Source organism: Homarus americanus, unplaced genomic scaffold (assembly GCF_018991925.1).
Source record: "Homarus americanus isolate GMGI-L3 unplaced genomic scaffold, GMGI_Hamer_2.0 scaffold54302, whole genome shotgun sequence".
NCBI classification, from domain to species: Eukaryota; Metazoa; Arthropoda; class Malacostraca; order Decapoda; family Nephropidae; genus Homarus; species Homarus americanus.
The window spans coordinates 662,982-681,331 of record NW_024751286.1 but is presented as its reverse complement, the minus strand read 5'-3'; positions in this window follow the sequence as shown (position 1 = coordinate 681,331).

Genomic DNA, 18,350 nt, shown 5'->3' with positions numbered 1-18,350 from the left:
TGCGGTAATAATAATAATAATAATGGAGTGGGTAGAAATTAGAAAGGAAGAGATGAAGGAATGAGTAAAAACAACAATTGACTCCAGTATGTGGTTGGGGAGACTTTATTACTGTCAAAACATTATCACTGCCAAACCTAAGAGGATGTCAGTCATTCTCCTCGCGGTCAGTCAGTCAGCAACTATTAAATGCAATATATAATAAATGGATATTTGAAAAGACACGTGATACTCTTATTTCAGTGGGGAGGTGAACAAAATACTCTCGCATAAAATAACACCAAAAATTTCTACTGGGTAACATTCCATAACTAATTTATTATCATGTCACGTACTACCGTTGTTTAGGTTATATATCCGCTGTGAGAATAACAAGATCTGGATGATGAATAGTATAAACTAATCGTACTGTAACAGATTAAGTCATGTTAGTTTTAAAGACGAAGAGAGTAAGATTTAGTTGCAGTGAATTTTGTGCAAGAGAGAGAGAGAGAGAGAGAGAGAGAGAGAGAGAGAGAGAGAGAGAGAGAGAGAGAGATAACCACATTGTATAATCAGTCTCTCACCGCAGTACCCAATACCTAACACACCAAGGTAGACTTAATTACCTTATACTTGATCACCGAAAGTCTTATTAGTGAGAGCCGTGTAGAGATGATGGGGAGGTGACCTGACCTAACCCGAGAAGACACTGGTGGTGGTGGCTGATCCGGAGCGCTTATATCCTCGTCAGTAAGTAGGTCCTAGTTAACACTTACAACAACAACAGTTCATGACGTCATCGTGAGCCAACCAGGAAGTAAGTTTCACAGAAGAATGGCTGAGGTGATTATATAATTCCGTCCTTTTTATGTAGCACTTCTGTCAAAATAATCTGTTTCTTAATTTCATGAACGTAGATAAGCAATGTTTAATATAATTCTTGCATGGTACAAAATCTTGGACCAATGGTATGGCTTATGACTTTCTGTAAGGGAAGGGGTGGCAGTTGTGTGCTGTCCTGATGTAATACACTAATACTTGTCGGTTAATTAGTTCAGTTCATTTACGAAGACCAAACATCACACACAAGACGTTGGTGATGGAAGGGAAACAATGTCCATACTACCCATACCCCACCGGCATGTCGACGCACACGCCATCACAATCACACCAAAAGGTTAGTCCCTCACTGTTGTCAATGTCTATGTGCCTCCCTCCACCCCAACTGTACCTGCCCCACCACACCATATCACCTCCACCCCCACTGTACTTCGCCACACCTTGTACATTGGCAACCCTGAGCCTGGCCGCACTGTTTGTAAACTTTGTGGCCAACCCGACTCTCACACCCTCTCTCACTACATCCTCACTTGCCCTATGACCTCCTCCTACAGGTCCCCAGCCGTTACCAACACCTCTTCCCTCCCTGGCCAGATATCCCTCCTCCTAGGGACATGCCTGGCACTTGACATTATTAGGGACCTGCCACACTTTGCCATAAACATAAATTGTATCGGGAATTTTCCCCCCACACACTCATCATTCTGTCACTTTATGTAACTTGCTGACAAAACCCATGACCCTTCAGGCTTTTACGCCCTTAATGCATGAGTCATAAAGGCAAGCATGAACTCTGTAAGTCTTACGGTGGTGTTGATCAAGTATGAGGTAATTATATTGGTGTATTTGTTGTTTTAGTTATTAATAAACATTCTTGTAATTGGTAATTTTCGTATAGTTTATAATGCCGGTTAAAACTTGCTTTCTTTATATCAGTGTTTAATTTACTGAAAAATCTTGTCTCAATGTTTACTAGGATCAAGTAACGACACTGAACCATAGTAGGCTGTCGTCTGGAGGTCTGACTTACTTTTTTCTTAATTCTCGCAACTTATCATCTTACTAGCCATTCGGGCGGTTGGTCTATCCAGTGTTAGTACAGGAGAGGACCAGGAAACCAGTTGTGTTTGGTAGTGAGGGTCACACTGGATAACAAGCACCCATCTCATGTGTGTCTGGGCCAAAGCTCGAACCGTTGACTAGGGTTACCAGGTCGTGGACTGCGTTCCCACCCAATCCCATCCCCAAACCGCCGACTCCTTCCCCAAAACCCGCCCAAAACAACATTATCAGTAATATAATGCATTACGCTCAAGAGGACAGACAAAGGAGGAAACTGTTACCTAGTTCAGGATAAGGCCAGGCCAAGGTGCAAATATTACAAGGGAAATTACAATGGGATGAGGGAAGAGATGAGGGGTATCAACTGGCCTGACTTATTAAGGTACAAGAACGCAGACACTACGCTGAATATCATAACTAGTAAAATGCCCCATTTGATCGATAAATATATACCCAACACCAAATCCAGTGCTTCTAGGAATACGAGGGGATTCCTACACATGAACCATGCGGCGGTCGACAAAATTAAGAAGAAAACCCAGAAATTCAAGACGTGGGTTGGGTCAAACGATGAGCAAGACAGGAGGATGTATGCAAGAGCCAGAAACCAAGCAAAGATAGAGTGTAGGAGGGCTGAAAAGGAGTTCCAGAGGCTGGTTGCACGCGAGGTCAAGTCAAACCCAAAGGCGTTTTACCGCTATGCAAAGTCGAAATTGAAAACGCGAGTAGGAGTATCAGACCTGAGGCTGGTGGATGGTAGTTACGCAGATTCTGACCAGGATAAAGCTGAGGCATTGAACAGCTTCTTTTCCTCAGTGTTCACAAGAGAGGATGCAACTAACCTTCCTGCGTTTGAGGACAGACAGTTCGACACAGCACTGACCCACATTGTGTTCACAGAAGAGGGTATTAGAAATAAACTGTCCAGGCTAAAGGTCCATAAGAGTCCCGGCCCTGACATGGTGCATCCTAGAGTGCTAAGAGAGTTGTGCAACGAGCTTGCAGAGCCCCTGAAGATTCTGTTTTGTAAATGCCTGGATGAACAAAAGGTCCCCAGTGAATGGAAAGTGGCTTATGTGAGTCCTATCTTCAAGAAGGGCGATAGTCACTCCACGAACAACTATAGACCGGTGAGCCTGACCAGCATAATATGTAAAGTACTTGAGAGTATTATCAGAGATGCCGCAATGGAACATCTAATACGAAACAACCTTGTAAAAGATTGCCAACACGGTTTTATGCCGGGGCGCTCCTGCTTAACACAATTGCTCAAGGTATTGGAGATCTGGACCCATATTCTGGAACGGGGTGGTAATATCGACAATATTTACCTAGATTTTGCCAAGGCTTTCGACAGTGTACTCCACGAAAGGCTTAAAATCAAACTGGAAGGGTACGGAATTCGGGGAAATGTCCTTGCGTGGATAGAAGACTTTCTACATGACCGCAAGCAGTGTGTGGTGATTAATGGTACGAAATCGTCATCTGTACCTGTCATAAGTGGGGTACCACAGGGCAGTGTATTGGGCCCGCTGTTGTTTGTTTGTTTCATAAATGACATTCCTGACGTTGTACACTCCTCCATACAAATGTTTGCCGAAATTAAGAACCAAGCGGACTGTGAAGAGCTGCAGAAGGACCTCTGTGGGCTCCAGGAATGGTCGAAGAAATGGCTGCTGAGATTCAATGTCACGAAGTGTAATAGGATGCACCTGGGGCGTACCAACGGTAAGGAGGTGTATCATATGTCCCAACGGGATGAAGAAACTGCGCTCGTTGAGACTGTGTGTAAGAAGGACCTAGGTGTGTATGTTGACAATGAGCTGAAGTTCTCGGGCCATTGTGAGAAGAAGGTAAATCAGGCAAATAAATTATTGGGTCTTATAAGAAGGTCGTTCTGATATCTTGACAGTCCGTCCCTCGTAACGATCTTCAGGAGTGAAGTGCTTCCCCATCTGGAGTACTGTCACCCCATCTGGTCCCCGAGATATGCTAGGGACTGTCAGTTGGTTGAAAATATTCAAAGGAGGGCCACCAGACTGGTGCCTGCACTTCGGCACCTCAGCTACCCTGAGAGATTAGAACGCCTGAACTGCCTAGCTTATACTACAGACGGGCAAGGGGGGACCTAGTTGAGGTGTATAAGCATCTCAGGGGGCACTACTCAGTCGAGTGTCCTTACTTGGAGCTGGCGGACGCTCGCCCCACAAGGGGTCACAGCCTATGATTGAAGAAGCCGCAAGTCCAGAAAACTGTGAGGGCAAACTTTTTCGGAGTGAGAGTTGTAAACTCTTGGAACAATCTACCAGAGAGTGTTGTGACGGCACCGAGTGTGAGCTCTTTCAAGACCAGACTTGACCAACACTGGAGTGGGTTCAGGTACATTCAGGAGCCGGTGCATGCCCAGTACTTGCCAACAGTGCATGACAGAGACGTGACCGATCACCCGGGCGGCTAACGAGCTGATCAGTGGTGAAGAGGATAAAAAAAAAAAAGATACATTTATCCTTTTTCCAGATCATTGTTCTCATGTATTTTCATCTGATATCTGCGGTAGCTATGTTCACTAATCGTTCACAGACGTAAATAGTATGACCTTCAAACACGATCTACACTTAGCCCTTATAGTACACTAGTCTGTATCAATTGGAGTCTTCCAACTATTTTATAGATACCTTGAGTTCTCCTTAATGCTCTGAGTACATAAACTTAATATTATACTCTATACCCGTACCTGGGTACAATTCATCAAATAATTCATGAACATTCAGTAGGTGAGTTATCCTTTATCAACGTTTCCCGTTTTATGAGATTCTACAAGCGCGGTGGATATGAATGTTATGTAGCGAAATATGAATAAAAGAGTTTTAGGGATGACAATAATGTGCGCAGTACACTGGTGGGCGGGGCGTAGGGCAGAGGATCTCGAATGACTTCCCATTAGATGATAAAGATAGGGAGGCTGACACTTCCCTTCGGAATAATTAATTACTTTCGTAATTGATATTCTTATAACAATTTCACTATGAACATCAGGTTCTCTGATGTTCATAGGTGAAAAATAGGTAACTTCAGCATCGGTTAGCAGCTCATAGTGTCTCTAGGGACGACGTCAATGATACCTCATTCTCACAGTAGTCTCTACCCTGACTTTTATTGACATTTCATTAACAGTAAAGACAGTTGAAGCTATCACCATCAGTCAAAAAGGATCTTGAATGCTTCATCTGTAATCAGACATAGCTAAGTTGACTCAAAACAATGGTGCTCTCACACATTCAAATTTACTTTATAGAGAGGTTGGTTTAAGGAAGTCAGAGAAAATGAACGGCACCTAAGCTTGAGAAAACGCGTTTATTTTTGAAGGGATAACTCGCTAGTTATCAACATGTTTTTAGGGCGTGTAGCATATGACTCATCAAGTTTCAAACTGACCAGCCATGCCACTGTGACTATGACACTAATAAAACACTTCTTCCTTGATTATGAGTTTCCAGTTGAGGAATATGTAGAACCAATTGGTCCTTAAGTCTAGTAGAATGAACTTCAGGTGATTCGACACCAAGTTGTTCGAGTCTTTGTTTGTACAGTAAGACTAAGTCTGCTAGTTTAAGAATTGTTCGATTAGAACCTTCATATGTAATTTTGTTTTATTGTTGTAGGTCACCAATTCAGAGAAAGTCAGTAGATATGAATCTTTTTTGTCAAGGTTTTTTGTGTTTCTCTCATATTCCTTTATTCTAAGATAAGGTCTTTCTCTCTTATTCTGTGCAACTGTACTGACCACGTTCGTACATGTTAGTTAACGTAACATCAGAATATTCATATTCCACTCAATAGCCCATAAAACATGTAGCTATAACATCTTTATTGAGTCCCTCAGTTGAGACGTCCGTTTTCTCACCGCTTCAGGACGCCTTAGTCTTCCGTTTCCTCTCGTGTACCTTAGAGACTTTGATATTCCTTAGTATCTAATGTCGTGTTTTTTTGTGTGTGTTTTTATCCTCTTCACCACTGATCAGCTCGTTAGCCGCTTGGGCGATCGGTCACGTCTCTGTCACGCACTGTTGGCAAGTACTGGGCATGCACCGGCTCCTGAATGTACCTGAACCTGCTCCAGTGTTGGTCAAGTCTTGTCTTCAAAGAGCTCACACTCGGTGCCGTCACAACACTCTCTGGTAGATTGTTCCAAGAGTTTACAACCCTCACTCCGAAAAAGTTTGTCCTCACAGTTTTCTGGACTTGCGGCTTCTTCAATCTTGAGCTGTGACCCCTTGTGGGGCGAGCGTCCGCCAGCTCCAAGTAAGGACACTCAACTGAGTAGTGCCCCCTGAGATGCTTATACCCCTCAACTAGGTCCCCCCTTGCCCGTCTGTAGTATAAGCTAGGCAGTTGCAGGCGTTCTAATCTCTCTAGATAACTGAGGTGCCGAAGTGCAGGCACAAGTCTCGTGGCCCTCTTTTGGACATTTTCAATCAACTGACAGTCTCTAGCCTCTAGCATATCTCGGGGACTAGACGGGGTGACAAAATTTTTTGTTGTATACATTATGTTGTACAGGAATAGTTACAAAGACAAAGGGAAGTGGCGGATTTTTTGAGACTGTACTGCCTTCCGCCAGCTGTCAAGGTCATGACTCTTCTTGTCCACATAAATATTACCCTTTTAGTCCACCCAGCATGTGTGTGTTAGATGATAAGTACTTAGGTTGTATAAGCATCTCCAACTGTCATGTGAATATGCCAGAGGGACTTGTGGTCTATGGCACTATGGGGACTTTACAAACTTTTTTACCCATAAAAATAGTAGTAAACGTTTTACGACCGACAAATTTCGAATTATATTCTTAATTCAGCTTTACGGCTTGTTTAATATAATTTAAATCTTGATTTTCATCCAATTAATAAATAAAACTCTCCTTTGCCATAATTCAATATACTGACGTCACCTATTTAATATGAAAATCCAAATATGATCAACATATTTTTTAATATTACTACTAGGTATATATACTCTATATCACATAGTAAACTTTTTCTATATATAAGAGTACACACAAAAAATAAATGTAAATAAATTTGCTGTTATAGTTCCTGAATATATTAACAAGACAACAGAACCACACTGTAGAACCCTATGTATTACCATCAACTATAATCTATACCTTAACCATAAATAAAAAATATCCATAACTACAATAAACTTAACATTTTAATAATAAATAAATAATCTAAAAAATTACGAAAAGTAGAGAATTATAGAAGAAATAGAGATATATATTCCGGAGAACCACAGTCCTTAAGGCTAACAAGACTCATGGCCGGCGTTGTCTGCGGAGTCTAAGGTAAGGAATTTATACTCAATTTAAACCCGTTGTTACTTATTTTAGAATAGCTAGTAAAATTAATAGCTATTTAAGGACATTATCTTCCCTATGGAGTGTGATAGAGGTAAGTTATCTATCGGTTAATGGTGAAATAACTTGTTAATTGTGAGGGTGGATGGAGACGCAGAGAGCAGAAAATGGCAGTTAGCGGCGGGAAAATTCATTGGCTATAGTATTGAGGAAGACGAGTTATTTAATGTCTCTTACACTAATATGATCTTTATCTACTACTGGGATGGTTATATTGTCTTAGTAGTTCATTATATAACACGTGGGAAGACTATCATAGGTTGGGATATCTAACGTGTGGTATGATTAATGAGTTGTGTTCATCTATGTTAATTATATGATGTGATAATTGGTTAATGTGGTTGTTGTTAGGGTAGTTGAGTCTATTCATAGGTGGAAGGGTTGTTAGGGTAGTAATGTAGTGGTAGTTAGAGGGGTTGGCATGTGGGGTGGTAGTTATAATGGTTGTTAACTATATGGTGGTCATTTCTTGTCTGGTAATTATATTAATATTTGTTAATAGTATTAGGGTAAATATTCACTAGTTGCCAACACCTAATTGACTTTTGAAAATGGGTTATAATATACTCATTAACTCTTAGGTAAAATTTCTTATTCAATAAAGTATAAATTCAGCTGCAGTTATGTCTTTATTCTTGTTTTTTTACATCATTTAATTGAATACCTGTCCATTATTTGGTTAATATTCGTTTTTATCCCAGTAGGTATTTCTGATTTTTTTTTTAGCATTATTACTAGTTTTCGTTTTTAGTAACTTCCCCAGATAGGTATGTGGTAATAGTTGGTAAGGTTAGGAATAAAGACGAGTTTTTTACCAATTGTTTCTAGAAATGTAAAAAAAAAACCCAAAAAAATAATAACTAAAAGGTTTATTTATGTTGAGCGGAAAATGTTTTTTTTTTCGGAATTTTTCTGAAATTTTCTGGTATTTTTGTAGCCTCGGGTAAATTTACATTGTGAGTTGCTTCCAATACAAGATATCATCATAGTGTTTTTAGATAATTTACACATTTATTTTCAAATATTTATAATAACTTGTGAAAAGGGAGTGTGCCCATTTCGTCACCACTTTTTTCCCCGTTTCGTCACTGCGTTCATTCCCTTCACCATTTCAAGGGCTTTGAACCTTCATTATGTATTCACTGAAACAGGAAAGACATAATGGCTGGTTTACTCTCTGTGTACATACTGTTATGATCCTCCTTTTTTCAGAAGCAGTATATATATCGCAAGTGTTGTCGAATTACCACTGGCTGTCCCGTCAGTCTCCAGTAATTTCCCAGCGATCGGTGTCAGTGTACAGACAAACACCAGGCCGGTAGAGTGGTGCACCTCCAACTGGGCACATCTTAAATAACCAACTGGCCCCACACATTACCAACTCGACCCACCTTGCACACTTCAACCAAGTAGCTGAACTAGAGGTTCAGGAATGAGTTTGAGATATGTTTTATGTCTCTTTTGGTTCACTGAAATACCAAGTGTGTGAATGAGTGAATACCGAGGGTTCAGTTGGTATGAAGGACGAATTTTATGAGTGTTAGTAGAACGTGATCAATAAACCATGATTCACATTCGTAACTTGTGCTTCTTCAGGTGATTTCAAATAGGGTATGAAATTATGGGTGCTGGACAACTCGTACCCAAGCAAATTTTACCATCAGAACTTGTCAACTCGTACCCAATTACGAGACAGTTCGTACTCATATGATTTATCTTGGGTACGAGTTATATACTGTATACTAATTGATTTGTTTACTAAAGGCTGGAGCTGGAAAATCAATCTGTTTTTATTCATTTCTATATTTTGTTGACTTATGAAGAATACAGTATTGAACATTTACATCGCACAGTTTAAAAATTGAAATTGCCAAACCTATTGGCCTGAAATTTGTAAATTGCAATAAAGTTATTCTAAACCAGACAGTGTGAAATATGTACGTATTTGTAGTGTAATGTTTGTGTGACGGAATAACATACTTATAGTACGTAATGAGATGCAACCATTTTAAAGCCTGCAGCGTAGAATGACGAAAATGATTCCGGGACTTAGAAACCTTCCATATCAGGATAGGTTAAAGAAACTAAACTTGCATTCCCTAGAAAGACGAAGAGTGCGGGGAGATATGATAGAAGTATTCAAGTGGGTGAAAGGAATCAATAAAGGGGATATAGATAAAGTTCTTTTAATATCCGAGCAGGATAGGACTCGAAGCTGCCGTGGCTGGTCAGTTGTTTGATATAGGTATACAGTAGTGCACTAAGGTAGTATAAGTTGCTATATGTGGTTTTACCTATTCATGCCATTCCTTGGAACCTAAGCCCTGTGAATAACAAGGGTTTACTGTATATATTAACCTAACTTTTACCTTTAGGTTAGGTTAATGGATGCTACAGTGGTGCAGTCATATCCGGGTAGACACAACTCCAGTTTAATAGACCGCATATTATAGTAGCACCTCCCAAAGCAGCCTGTCAGGCTAAATTACCGTGGCAGGTTATGTAGCCTATTCATAGAAGATAAAATGTTTCGTGTCTTGAGAAAATAACAAACAGTGCACGGGGAATGCATCTTGTGTAATATCACTTTTTATGTCTGAACTTAGTGGAAGATGGTGACCAAATATGACCTTCCCGGTAAGCCATGTTTAGACTGTTTGAATGTTACTTATCAAAGAAAGGAATTTTATATTTAAGGCGATGGAACATCTACTCCGAAACAACCTTGTAAAGGATTGCCAACACGCTTTTATGCCGGGGCGCTCCTGGTATTGGATATTTGGACCCGTATTCTGGAACGCGGTGGTAATATCGACAATATATACCTATATTTTGCCAAGGCTTTCGACAGTGTACCCCACGAAAGGCTGAAAATCAAACTGGAAGTGTACGGAATTCGGGGAAATGTCCTAGCGTGGAAAGAAGATTTTCTATGTGACCGCAAGCAGTGTGTGGTGATTAATGGCACAAAATCATCATCTGTACCTGTCACAAGCGGGATACCACAGGCCAGTGTATTGGGCCCGCTGCTGTTTGTTTGTTTCATAAATGACATGCCTGACGTACACTCCTCCATATAAATGTTTGCGGATGACGCCAAGTTATTTCGGGAAATCAAGAACCAAGCTGACTGTGAAGAGCTGCAGAAGGACCTCTGTGGGCTCCAGGAATGGTCGAAGGAATGGCTGCTGAGATTCAATTATCACGAAGTGTAAGAGCATGCACCTGGGGCGTACCAACGGTAAGGAGGCGTATCATATGATCCCGACGGGATGAAGAAACTGCACTAGTTGAGACTGTATGTGAGAAGGACCTAGGTGTGTATGTTGACAATGAGCTGAAGTTCTCGGGCCATTGCGAGAAAAAGGTAAATCAGGCAAATAAATTATTGGGTCTTATAAGAAGGTCGTTCAGATATCTAGATGGTCCGTCCCTCGTAACGATCTTCAAAAGTGAAGTGCTTCCCCATTTATATTGCCCCTAAGGACTTGTATGAGAAATATTTTTCTAGATTACAATTAAAGCCATCCAAGGTATGTCTCCTCACTTATAATGGTGAAAACCTTAAACCATTAGGTGAAATAGAAGTGGAAATTGATTACAAAGGGAAGCAGTTTAAACTTCCACTAGTGATTGCTCCAAAAGGTTCATGTGCTTTGCTAGGAAGGAACTGGTGGTTCAAACTGGTACCTGATTGGAAAGATGTGTTTTTTGCAAATCATCTTCATGCCTCTAAAAATGTTCCAGATGTTTCCACTATCCTAGAAAACTACAGTGAATTGTTTAAAGATGAGCTAGGATGTTATAATGGTCCAGAAGTTGAACTCACCGTTTCAGAAAATTCAAAATTTCACAAAGCTAGACCAGTGCCGTATGCCTTTCAGTCCAGAGTACAAAATGAGTCATGGAAAGTGATGGAGTAATTGAGAGAGTTTCATGTGCTCCAGTTGGTGCTGCTCGAATTATGTCTGTGAATAGAAGAGAGTCAGAGTGTGTGGTGATTTTAGTGTGACTTACAACAAATGTGCTGATGTATTAATGAACCCTATTCCAAAGGTTGAAGATTTACATTCAGTTTTGAGAAATTGTTCTGTGTTAGTGTGCTGGACATGTCACAAGCATAACACCAAATTCCTATTGCGATTGAATCTAGTAAGTATCTCACAATCAATACTCACATTGGACTTATTGTGTTTAAGAGATTGCCTTTTGGTATTCACTGTGGCCCTGCTATTTTTCAGAGAATAATGGATAATATGCTTTCTGACATTCCAAACGTTATATGTTACTTAGATGGTGTCCTCATTGCAGGAAAAGACAAGAAGGATCACCTAGATACATTGTGTAAACTTCTGCAAAGGTTGCAAGAGTCAGGTTTCAGATTAAATAAGAACAAATGCAAATTTGAGCAAAATTCTGTCACATACCTTGGTCATAGAATAGATGGTGAGGGCCTTCATCCCACACAAGATAAACTCCTTGCCATAAGTCAAGCTCCACCCCCTAAAGATGTAACAGCGTTATAATCCTTCCTAGGCCTGATAATGTTTTATTCCAGATTTCTGAAGAATCACTCCACTGTACTTGCTCCCCTGAATAGATTGCTAAAGAAGGGTGTTCAATGGGTTTGGACCCAAGTAGAGGATGAAGCTTTCTCTAAAGGCAAAAATGTTACTGATACACTATGATGACTCTTTACCAGTTTCATTCATGTGATGCTTCTTCATATGGTGCTGTATTGATGGGTGTTACCGACCAGTTGCTTTTGCCTCATGCACATTAACAGGTGCTCATAAAAACTATTCTTAGATAAAGAAGCCCTAAGCATTGTATATGGTGTTCAGAAATTCAGACAGTTCCTTTACGGCCGGCAGTTCACGATTACCAATCACCGCCCATTGGTTTCCTCGTTCAACCCAGAGAAACCTGTTCCACCACATGCATCTGCCAGACTGCAAAGATGGGCACTTAAGTTGGCTTCATACAGCTACAAGATAGAATACAGGGACACGGCATGTCAAGAGTCCCTCTGGCTACAAAAGTGAACTGTGACAGTGAGGTTGTAAATTGCTACTTCCTTGAAACAGACATCCTCACAAGTGTAACACATTAAATGATCAAGAATAAAACTGCAGTAGGTCCAATATTGTCCAAAGTTCTGAAATATTCGACTTACTACAACCCGGACATACGACGGCCATGGTCGTATAAAATATAGTCTTCATTTACGCGGTCAATTGAACCCGTGGAGGTCCGCGCAAAACGAGAAACGCGTAAACGAAATAACAGAACACATGGGATTAATTGAAATAGAGACTGGGCCGACCCCCAAACTCCACTTTTTCCTGACACAATACGTACGTTGTAGTAAAAATAACATCTTAATTTTATGATGGTATGCACACACAATTAATACTTTAGAGAAATATCAATAATTTTAGGATTTTTAACACTTACGTTAGTAGAAAAGATGGCCGGGCACACGGGGATGGGGGGTTGGTTCCGAGGCAGAGGGCAGATTATTGGCCCTCGCTTGTATCAATTGTATCCCTATCCACCACAGAGGCTTGCAGGGCCTTTTTGTCAAACCCCTCAAAGTCCATATTCTCACTATCACTGACATGGGCCGGCTGTGGTAATGTTTTGTTGACTGAGCGACCTTGTGCGCACCCTGCCAGCGCTGCTTCCCGCGTAATGATGGAATGAACCTTGTAAATAAAAATTGTCGGTCTGGCAAGGTGCTGCGTAAACCAAATCCACGTAAATCGAGACTATTCTGTACAGTACTGTACTTATTTTCGAGTCCCGACGTAAGTGATCGCGCTGTGTAACGACAAAATTTTCGTTTGTAATTCCATTTAAAATGGCTGGCAAGCATAAAAGTGAAAGTTCTCGTGGTGCTGAGAAGAAAAAGAGACACCCATTTTAGAATTTCTATATATTATTTTCGACTTACGACCTGGTCATCAGGACGAAACCCCGTCATAAGTCGAGGAGAGACTGTACAGTATGATACTTTATTGTAACTTACTACAATTACTGTAGTTCCTATATTGCTGTGCTTTGCGTATATTGTTAACATTCCGTATTAGATGATAGTTTAGTTTATATTTTTTAGGATATGTTTCCACTTGATTAAGTTTCTGACATTTTTGGTTTTAAAAGGAGGGATAGTGTTATATATTACTTTACAAATAATTGTATAAAGGAATAATTTATATTATTACAGCAACAACTGTATTTATTTACTTTAAATGTTGATTGTTTATATGGAGACTCACTGTAGGGAGGTAGATTTATATGGAGACTCACTGTAAAGGGAGCAGGGAATAAACATGGGATTTAGAAGACTGTGCCTCAATCTCTCCTACATAAATAGCCTTAAGAAATGAAGACTCCACGGTAATGCTGTCAAGGCTGGCATTACGGTACGGTTGATATTTAGTCAGAATGCACGGTACGGAATTACGGTACGATATTTTCCTTGAAGTACGGTACGGTACAATTTAGGTACGGAAAAATGAGCAAAATTCCTTACCGTACCGTACCCCAGGCTTAAAAACATGATCATTAACAGGTCCACATGGTAAGTATTTGGTGCAGATCTCTCCAGAGTTGACCAAGTGTTGCCAATGTATATGTCTGCACAGTTTGTGGAGGTTAAAGAAAATGTTAACATAAAATAATAATAATAATTAACAGTTTATTGAAAGAGCATGGCAGCCGGAAGGCTGAAAATATACAGTTACATAATTGGGGAATGGGTCTCTTGATTTGCAAATAATATACAAGTAACATAAGTGATACAAATATGATATATAATAACTAGGTGGGGAGAAGCTCAAACTACAGGGCATTTCAACATAGTGACAGTGCAAAAAGTAAGATTGACTGGGAGTGAATACACTGGTTGATTACAGGTTATTGATAATTTTTACAATGGTTGGGACTGGGCTGTTCTTATAGCGATCGGTTCGTGCTCGTATGGGCTGGATGCGGTTGTGGTGTCGAACAGCAATTCTTGGGCGAGGGATCTCAGGTGGTAGTAGGAGCCGGTGTTGAGGATGGTGGTAGTAACACCACCACTACAGTATTTTCATGTTGACACACTGCTGTGGTAATGGTTTGCCTTTGCTTGGAGAATTTATTTATTTTTTCCAAGATTCTTCCCCATAATTATTCCCTGCTATAATTCATGCCCTCTCCCCAATGATTGGGTTGGGAGGAATTAATAAGTTGGATAATGTGTTGTACAGTAAGGTCCAGCTTAATGAGCGATATACAGTATGTTCTTGAGAAAGTTTTTGTTAGGGGTATTGTTGTTTGGTCACAGGATCCCGTGATTAAAACTGAAATGCGTTCTATCTTAGTAATTTTCAACTCCAAACACTGGTATAAATTTAGAATGCACTTAATCCCAAAGAATTTCAACCTTAAAATCCAACCTACTGGTAAGCAGATTAAACAGTGTTAGTTTAGTGTAGAGTACAGTACTGCTAGAGCTGAAGATGAATACTACTTGTGTTGTGTTTGTTGAAGGTGAGAGATCAATGCTGGCATGTTTTGGTTCATTAGCTAGCTAGACTGGGTCAATCAGTTACTAAACTCACACAATATGAGAGACTGCTCAACCTTCATCACAATCTCTTGTGTGTATTAAGTGAAAATTTTAGTCCAATCATGTCTGAAAATGGCCGTGCAAATGAGTCTGTAAAACAGCCAAGTGACATGAAAATCATTAAACGGCTTCGAAAATACAAGTGATGTGTAAGGAGGAGTAGGTGTGCAACAGGAGCAAGGCAGTGGTGGTCAACAACATGGCAAGCTGTGACAAAATGAATTGGTGAGTGTTGATTACATTTTGTTTCATAACTGTAGTTATTTTTGTTAGCGGGATCTTTGTTTCATCTATCAAAAACCATAACATCCACAGAGCTTTTAATATTTCATTTGGATAATGTCAGATGATTATTCATTTTTGTCACAAGGAGTTAAAAAACTATTACATTAACCTCTTCACTATGGAACACCACTTTAAATACAGTATTTTATTTGGGTAATGCCGGGCGTGAAAGCATTTTTACCAAGTTTGTAAAGTAGAAACTATTTTTTCTAATCATTTGGGAAATTTCCATAGTTCATTCTACCAATCTGAGGATTAGGTAGAGGTGCCCGTCACTCATGGGCCCACACTGGTCACAACTTGTCCACTTTGTATTGTACAGGTTGAAAATGTTGAACAATTACTGTCTTTAAGTTTAAGAAACATAGAGGAATCTTTATTTGGCTCCATAAATGTTTTGTGAAATACATAACAAAACAGTATTGTACAGCTAGTATTAAAAAAAAAATGTTAGCCATGGGGTCAATTTGATTCAAGGCTTTCCGAGCAATGTTACTCTACTTGTTTCTAAACGTTTGGTAGCTATACATCTGTGACCTTTGAGCGTGAATGAATATACAGTCAGTCCTCAACTTACGATGGGGTTAGGGACCGACGACTAGGTTGTAAGTCGAAAATACGAAAATAATACATAGAAAATCTAAAATGGGTGTCTCTTACTCTTCTCAGCACAACAAGAACTCTCACTTTTACGCTTGGCAGCCATTTTAAAGTGAATTAGAAACGAAAATTTTGTCAGTACACAGCGCGATCACTAACGTCGGGACTCGAAAATACATAATTTGAAAAATATTTTATACGACTGCGGCGGTTGTATGTCCGGGTGGTCATAAGTCGAGGAGTACCTGTATAGCAAATAAATAAATACTGTACAGTATGTAGTCCCCACAAAAAAGTATCGTTATATTTTCCGTCACTACAATTTGTAACTCAAGACAAAATACTTTGATATGATCCCCAGTGCTTCCTCATAAGTTGGTATGCATGCTTCCCATATCAGCAACAGCTAAAGAAGGGGGTAGGATTGGGGGAAGGAGTCATCCTTGTAGGCATAGTACAGGTACTTCAATATAGTAACAAGAAATCCATTAAGACATAGGTAAACAAGCCATTGACTGATGTTTACAATACATTAAATGAAAATGTTTTGAAACATCGTAACCGAGACAGACCTCAAAACAGACATTCCACCATTAAGTCGTTGTAGTAACAGAATTTCATTCATACTGAGTTTCACAATATGCCTACTCATGTTGTTCACATTATGTCTGATTTATGAAAAGTGACTTAACAAGTAGCACCTGATATTCAAATGAGCAGCTACAGCAACGTACAATATATCGGTCTACTGTACATGGAATCAGCCGTGTAACACCAAAATAAAGTTTCAAATAAAGACTTGCAGGCATTTATGGTTGTAAGTGTCAGTGTGGCAGCAGTTGTTTCATGGCACCTAACCCATCGTGGTACTGTGGCTTCGCTCACCCCAGTTCAACGTGTTATCTGTGTTATGTATGCCTCTCACACCTTGCTATGTTTTCCCGGTCATTCTTCACTCCATCAATGACATGGTGTCCATTTACAACATCCACTCAGAGTCAAGTAATACTGTACTGTACCCTGTATACAATCTGAAGCCTTCGAAGATTCACACTGTTCGAAAACTTACACTGTACAGGTACTCCTCGACTTACGACCACCCGGACATACGATCGCCGCAGTCGTATAAAATATTTTTCAAATTACGTATTTTCGAGTCCCGACGTTAGTGATCGCGCTGCGTACTGAAAATTTTTTTGTTTGTCATTCCCTTTAAAATGGCTGGCAAGCGTAACGGTGAGAGTTCTCATGTTTCTGAGAAGAAAACGAGACCCATTTTAGATTTTCTATGTATTATTTTCGCATTTTTGACTTGCGACCTGGCCGTCGGTCCCTAACCCCGTCGTAAGTCGAGGACTGATTGTACAGTATATGCTTTTTTACCTATTTGTTTTGATACCTATTTCACAAAACATCTTATACCACATACTGTACACTCTTCTTATAAAAAAGGTAACTGTCAAATGCTTTAAATTGTCTAGAGCTGCATAGGTTGTCCTGTTATACAGTCTATTGTTAAGTTGATTTCATGTTAAAAATCCTTGTAATGATCTGTACTGAGCAATTAGTACCCTTGTGTGTTTTGAATGTCTATTGAAATGATTGTGGAAAATAAGGGTTCCAGATCATTACTAGAGATATTTGATACAATCTCTATGGATATCCTTGTTTAATGTATAGATCCCGTGGGTGGTGGAGTTAAGGGAGAGTGAGTGTTGACTTAGTGTGCCCCACATTGACATTACAACAACATTACATTTGTTTCAAGACTATGGTAGATTAGATGTGATATGGCTGTATCATGTGACTCAACAAAATGAACCAATTGGAGCTTTCCTTACTAAAAATCAACCACAAGATATGTTTACTTGGGTTAGTTTGTGTATTCTGAAATGCATACAGTAGTTATTTATGTGATTTTACTTTATATTTATAGTTTCACATTCAATTAGGTCTTGTTGCCCCCACGGGAATTACATCCTCTGTTATAAAGCAAACATAGCATAGGGTATATGTAAAGTCTTTGTTTATCGTAAGGTTTTCATTCTGGAAAACTCGTGCGGTAATATGCATTTAAGTAGTGTGGGGGGGCTTCTCTATGCTGAATAAAGTTGTCTTTCATTAGTCAAATAAAATATTAAAAATTACATCCCTAGAGTGAAGGGGTTAACAGAGTGGGATGTACGTATTCCTGGCTGGGACCACGAGGCTTCTGTAAAGTGGATAATTGCATGAAGTCTACTGTACTGTACTACTCTATTACAGTACAGTATAGCATCCCTGTAATAAACCAGAGTACAGCATTTGCATTAGTTTGTGTTTTATAAATACCGTATACCTGTATGCTAACGTATTTAATTATTCTCAACACTCACAGTGATAGTCTACAAGTAAACATTCAATACAGGTATCACTCGCTGTATGAATGTTCAGTATTTACTTATACAAATATTCTATACTTACCTTTTTCTCACTACTGCATATGAAAGCTGTTCTCGCTTTTGCGAATATGGGCCGTTAAGGTAATACAGTACTGTATAAAAAAAA